Source organism: Macadamia integrifolia, chromosome 8 (assembly GCF_013358625.1).
Source record: "Macadamia integrifolia cultivar HAES 741 chromosome 8, SCU_Mint_v3, whole genome shotgun sequence".
NCBI classification, from domain to species: domain Eukaryota; kingdom Viridiplantae; phylum Streptophyta; class Magnoliopsida; order Proteales; family Proteaceae; genus Macadamia; species Macadamia integrifolia.
This window is the reverse complement of record NC_056564.1, coordinates 8,671,944-8,678,963: the sequence shown is the minus strand read 5'-3', so window position 1 is coordinate 8,678,963 and position 7,020 is coordinate 8,671,944. Positions and strand designations below refer to the sequence as shown.

Sequence of the window (7,020 nt, the reverse complement as noted above, 5' to 3'; positions counted from 1 at the left end):
TTGGAGCTTCTTACCCTCCTGTTAGGGTCACTTCGTTCACTCACTCAACTGTCCTTTAAAAAGCTTATACGCTACATAGACTTATGCTCAACGCGCAGCTGCTTATTGATAATATGCTTCTTTAAAGGCAGCCAGGCGTTCGGGTCAAGGAAGGTTGACTTTGAATCATGACTGTGAGTTAGAGTTAGCCTCTGACTTTCTCTTATCCTGTTTGTTCGGTCATCACACTATTCACGCAGGGGAGTTTTTTGGATATTTCCCACTCTCGGTCTCCGCCTAGCGGACAGAGATATGCTTTGTGTGCTAAGATGAAGTCCTCGGTACAACTGCATTTGCATCCCTTGAATTGCCTATAAGTAAGTAAACTACAGGTTGTAAATCTCTTTTTATTAATGATGCAAGTTCCACTCCTAGCGCGCACTAAGCAAAGACAGCTCAACGCGCACCAGAGTTTTGTTGCTTCTCTGCGCGCTAGGCGTCAGATATGGTTACCAAACCGAAAAGGTGGAGGGCTTTGGTTACTAAGCCTGTGAATGAATCTATACCTATGACTTCACTGTGGACGGAGTTTAACTACTCTTTACAGCTTATTGTCTTTCAAGACATTTTTATAACCTTCTTATAACTAGCCTGAACGGATGTGTTTCACACTCGTTCCCCTCTTGCAATAGACTGATGCTTCTAGCGCTAGCTAGGCTAGGGAGATTGTGACTAAACGTCAGTCGCTAACTGCACGGCTAGCTGCACTCTTTATTGTGGTTAAAGAGGAACTCACATTCACAACTACACTTTCATCCGTTCAGTCGTCTACCTCACCCGATCTTAGCTCGGACATGCCAACAGCCAATCCTTACTCCTTTCCCTGGGACAGCTAATCAAAACTACTACGGCTTGAATCCGTTATCTTTGAGACTACCGTTAGGCCTCTATAAAGTCATTTAACAGCAGCTAGACACAAGTTCTGACAACCCTCACACGAGAGCCAAAACTAAGGCTTTCATTAAGCTAATTCGCCCATACAATATAAAAGTAAGATCTACGAATAGCACATCACTATGATCGGAGAGCAACCTTTAGCTTTCACTGGGAAGAGGTAGCTTGCTAGCCGGTACAGGTACAGACAGAAAGGGAATAGCTCAACTTCCCAACTGGAATACCTGCTGATCTACGCCTTCCAGAATAGCGGGAACTCAGATCACTCTTTACCCGGCCACTCACCTCAACAGCAAGCTTACCTTACTTGTGCAAACAGCAAGCTTACTTTCACTACGTTAGCCCTCACTCGAACAATGGCCATATAACGAGGGCTAAAACAGATCTACGAGAAACCCTCTTTCAACAGCTCTCGCTTTCGCTCTCGCTTCTGAGCCAGGGTAGCGAAGCTAGCTCTTTGTTTTCGTTATCGTATCATTCCAGTTTAGCCTAACTACGAACAAGAACAACTAGCTCCATACCTAGCTCACTCGAACAACAGTTCCCCGTTCACTACGTGAACCGCTACGCCCCTCTAACTCACAGTAAAGTCGGCCTTTGCTTCGCTTCGCTTAGCTCAACCTTCAACCGAAGGTTCCCTGATCGTAGAGCACATAACTATGATCATAGACCAACCTTAGATTGAGTGACCGTAGTGCCCATGCTCGGGTAACCGGCCGTAGCAACAATTGTAGCTCCCGTTCGCTTAGCCACCCGTCTAGCTTTTAGATCGGGAAGAAAAGCAAGCAGCTATGAGATTACTTGCTCTGAGATACGACGTCAGTAGCTACGAGAATCGCGAACCTGAAGTTCGCTCTATTGCTAACGCTTTGGCACGCTTAGCTACTGTGACTCGGGAATAAGAACGGGCAGCTATGAGGGTAGTTGTTCTGTGTCCCGAAGTAGGTAGCTCAAACAATCGTTCGAGAACTAGCTTCGCACCTAAGAGGCTCACTTGTTGGCCCGCTCTAGCTCAACAGTCGGGAAGAAGAGCGGGCAGCTATGAGATTAGTTGCCCTTAGTTCCGAAATCAGTAGCTCAACAGCCAACTCTCAGTTTACCTGGGAAGACAAGACCTTGGCCAACTACTGTAGCTCCACGCTCTAAGTCCTAACACTCACTGGCTTACTTCTGGCTCTGACAGTTCTACTTCCAATTTCCAGTTTACCCGGTTCTGAAGCTAACTTACTATCACCTTAGATTGATTCCCTTCGGTCTAAAGAGAAACGGCCATAGAATGCGCTCAGCTAATTAGAAGGAAAGGCCTTACAAGACTAGTTGTTGTTGTTGTTCGTAGCTAACGCTACCTTCTAGAACTGAACAGCTAAGTAAGGTAATTGAGTTTAAGTAATAGAGCTAGGTTAGGGAACTGTAGCTCACTCGTTTCACTCCAGTAGTTGTTTCGAGTGAAGGCTAACGGAGTGAAAGTAACAGTAGTTGTTGCTTGGCATGGTCAGTGAGTTAGCGAAGCGAAGCTGTTGTTCAAGTAAGCGCTATTCCGGACGTTAGGTAGCTTGCGTCAGTCTTAGTGGTCTACAATCAGGTTGTTTTAACAAGCTAGGTAAGCCAGATAGGCTAAACTAGTAGTTCGTAGTTCCCCAAGCCGGCCAAGAGTTAGGGTAGGTGCGTAGCTTGTTAGGTTACGAAGTAAAGCTCGGCTTTTGAGTTCAAGTAAAACAAGCCAAGCCAGGAGTTCGAGTTCTGTAGTTGAGCAAGCAAATCGGTGTAGCTAAGTAGCGAAGTAAGCAAATCTGGTTGTTCTTAACAGCGATGGCTATTCATTTAAGTCTTCGGGTAGCACCACAAGATCTTCAACAAGGTGGAAATTCTCGTATTCCGTATGTACATGTTCCTGCGGCTCGGATGAGTATACTTGTATATATCGCAACGGCTATAAACAGTTTTATGTTCCTTTTAACAAAACATCCCCTTTTTCTTCGCTCTTCCGGAACCGGTACAGAAATGGGTGCTTTTTCTACGTTGTTTACCTTAGTGACTGGGGGGTTTCGGGGAAGACCTATGTGGGGCACCTTTCGGGAGTGGTCCGAAAACATTCTGCTCAAGTGAAGAGTATCTGGTTTGCCAAATGAGAAAGCCCATTCATGATTAATGAAGACTCTATCCAGTCTCGCCCAAATACAGCTTAGGCCAGCCTGGTTATTACACCATGTAAAACGGGAACCAGAGAAAGCAGCATCCACAACTCCCAAGTTGTTAACACACGAGATGAAGTCATCCATAGCAGCTCTATCAGGGGGGCGATCATCTATCCGAGACTAAGGCTACCGCTACCTTAGATCCAAGCCTTTCTTTGAACCATGGCTACCTTACTACTACTACTAAAAGCCCTGAGTATAAATAAAGAAAAAAAAATTCTTATCCAATTCAAATTCCAAAACAACTGGATGAATATCTCATATGCCTTTCATTCCAAGGTTGAATGAGATAAATAGCTCCTTTCTCGGGAATCCTATCAAGAATATGCCTTTATACACATACACAATTCCACATCATTGTACACGTTTCCACACCCCCCAATGTCAGACCCAACGGTTGTAAGACGCCTCATAATCCGTTGTTTTGGGAGGGATATAATTCGTTTGGTAGTAAGGGTGGGTCTCATTGGTATTCATAACAATCATGTATAAGGAGCTAATCGGATTCTCGGTTTCTGGGAATAGATATCATCATGTGGAGAGGATCGAATAATGAAGCTAGTCTGCCGCCCTTGTATTAATGGAAGAAGCTGTGTACCGGGCGCGGTGCGTTGGAGTTCTTGATCGAGACCTAGTGGAGCCCGGGGTAGGCCACTTACTAGTAAAGGGGGGAGGCATCGATCGGTGAGAAAAGAAAGGCGGTTAGAAAGCCCATTGACTTCGCCCAGTATCCTTTCCAAGTCGATGGCTCGTTGATAACCCGGAACCGTGCTGGTTGACCCGGAATCAGCAGATCCCACGGATCGAGATCGATACCCGCACTAGCACTACCCGTAGAGGCAGCGCTTCACCAGGGAAAAAAGCTTGAACTGCCGCTGGTGAATTTGTCTCTCTGACCGGAAAGTTTTTTCTATTCATTTTTGAAACTGAATCGAAAAAAGCCTTAGTCCGTTGTTTGGCGCCTTGCTCGGGCGAGTCGCTCAGCCTACGATTCGTTCTGCGCTGAGCCCTTGAAGCTGTGGCGTGATGCAGGGCATGCATGGCTTGCTTAAGCTGCTAGGGGCTTGCTCCGTTCCTCGTGAGAATTGGTAAGCGCTCTACCGGACTATCATTCTATACGTCCTGCTGAACGAAGCGCACCGGGATCCGGACCAGAGTGAGATCGCTGTAATGGAAAGGGAAGAGGTGGTGGTTATTCAACAAGATCGATTGTCGCCTATGCGGGAAAGCGCAAACTAAATAAGATGTGACAAGGCCTGCCCGGAGGAATAAGAACCGCAGCTGCTGGGCCACCTTCTACGGCTCAGACACTTCAGACCTTCTAGGGGGCGTCGGCGGAGGCAGCGTTAGGATGGGCATGGGACCGGGGAGAATCACTGGATGTTTTGGCTACATTGATATCGTGGTTCAAACCCTTCGTCTCTGGTAATAATCCAATCAGTGCCCTTGAAACGCTTACTAGCCGGGCCCATCCCTGTTCCTTGCAGAGCTACAGAATGTGCTTTTTATCCGAAAAGTGGAAGGCCTTATTTGAGACTCCATCGCTCGCGGTAGCTAAATGGCGGCCCTTCTCTGAAATGCAAAACACCCGATCCGCTTGCTCAGGCCGGTACAGACTGATCACAAAGCTAAACAGGCCGCGCCTACGTGTAGTCGCGTCAATTGTATCTGCGACATGCACCACGTAGAGACCCCCAGGTCCTGACTCGGCAGTCGGCAATTGACATCAAAACTAAAGAAAAAAGGGTTTTGCATCCACTCCAAAAGAGAAAAAGCGCATCCAGTCATAGAAGGAGACCACAAGGAACACGGGAGGTACTTCAGCAATAAGGATGGTAGCCGACTAGCAAGCACAAGCCGGCACTGTTGGATGAGTCCCTCGAATTGGCTACTCTGGGGGCTGTCTGGAAAGCAATTACTCAAGGCGCGCTAGCCCTAACCATACTTTGAAAGTCTCTTAGCTGGGCTTGGCAAAGAAGGAAAAGAATGACCGCTGTCGAAGAGTGCTGAGAACGGATCCCGGAAGCCTACGGCTGAGAACTGTTACCGGAAGCCTATGGGATTTAACTACAGGCGCAGGGGGTCTTTTTCGCACTTGAGGTTGAGCTTCTCCACCATCTCCTTCGAGACCATATTCTTACAGCTCCCACTATCGATGATGACATTGCAAACTTTGCCACCCGACGTGCATCGCATGCGGAATATTTTTGTCCTTAGCCACCTCTCATCGGTCTTGACTTTAGGAGTGTACATAGCTCTCCGAATCCGCAACGATTCGCCCTCGTCGGCTTCCAATTCTCCCTCTTCGTGTTCATCACCACCATCGTCATCATAGACCGGATCTCCCTCTCTATATCAACCAAATCATCCTCTCTCCTTCTACCGGCTCAACGAAATGAGCTTGTGCGTCGAATCTCCGGCGAGGACACTCGAAAGAACGATGTCCCGTTTCCATACACTTATAACACCTTACTTCTTCACCCGGCGCAGCTCCCTGTCCTTCTCCCTGTCCTCAGCCCCCCTCTCAACACCCGACGACTGCCCCACTTTGGTGTTCACTAGTGCCTTGCCTTCTCCCTTCCCTTCCTATCCTTGCCCTGGTACGATACGCTGGTTCTTGAGCCTCTGGACCTCGAACACGGGAAGGTACTTTGGTCATGTGCCGACTCCTCGAGCTCGTCACTTGGGGCTTCCGGGTTAGGAACGAAGGGCGACGTCGATCATCCGTCACGTCGGTATCCGTATGGTACCGTGGTCACCTCTAATTACAGTGGCTGTGTTGAGATGGAGAAACCGACATTGCTCCAGAAGTTGCGTATGTCGGTCGAATCTACGATCCTCGCGTTACACCTTCTCTTTGTGCTTGCTCTAACCGGGTTCAGATTGAAGTGGACAAGCATCAATCAACTATCGTCCTCGACCTGTATGCCAAGCGTTCCCCAGTTTCTGTCCTTTGACTTGGAGCTATCTGTTCGGCTCATTCTGGATCAACGGGTGCTTTTAGTATTCCATAACCTTCAGCGCGTCTCCTCTCTTCCGTCTTTAGCCCTCTGAAACGCTAGGTGCCGAAGGTTACTCCCTGCCAGTGTGTTTGACTTCTCTCCTAACTAGCTTGCTACCCGGGAAGCTCCTCTGCTCGTACCTCCTTGCACTCAACTGGTTTGGCATAGGGGGTTGCTGGGGGTAAGCACACTCAAGTCATAAGGGGGGAAGCTTTCCTGGGCCTGACGGCGCCTGGGGCCTTCCCAGCACACTTTCGAGGCTCGCCCCTTTCCCTTTGGTTCCTCCTGTCCCTCTTCCGAACCAGGATTTACGGTCTAATTCTGAAAGTTTCATTTACCTGTTTTCATCAGGCTTCCTACTTCACGATCGTATCTCCCCTATCCTTAAGGAAGTACGGGTCCGGGTCCCCCTTAGACGTAAAGGGCCCTCTTTTGTGCCCTATTTGACGCTTTTAGGTTCCGGTCCCCCGTGTGCCTGACGACCTCTCCTATCGATTTAGTCTGCTCTTTCGACTCGAACGGGTAGCTCTCGAAAAGGGGGAAGTTGATGATTTTTTTGGGGGCGGTCCTTTCCCTCTTCCCGTACTTTCTAGGCACTCTTACGTCCGCCGTTAGCTCGGGGGGATTTTGGGTTGGCGATCTCATCTGTACTCTTTCTCTCAGATGTATTGACACAACCCACACCCCCCTTACTCCATAGGGGACCGAACTTGACTCCTGTGAAACAAGCGGCCAGGAAGTTCAGACCCGCACAACCTATCACTTGAGGCATAAGTTGAACAATTATTGGCTGCCAACTTTATCCGAACTGAGAAGCATCCAGATTGGTTAGCAAAGGTCGTGCCGGTAAAGAAAAAGAATGGGCAGATTCGTCTTTGTGTCGATTTCCG

At 48.3% G+C, this 7,020-nt stretch overlaps 1 protein-coding gene across 1 annotated transcript in view; it reads left to right on the top strand.

Moving 5' to 3' along the window:
- LOC122086276 (adenylosuccinate lyase-like) overlaps window positions 1–7,020 on the top strand; it is a 67,502-nt gene that overhangs the window by 30,537 nt on the left and 29,945 nt on the right. The gene's annotated exons all lie outside the window — the stretch shown is intronic.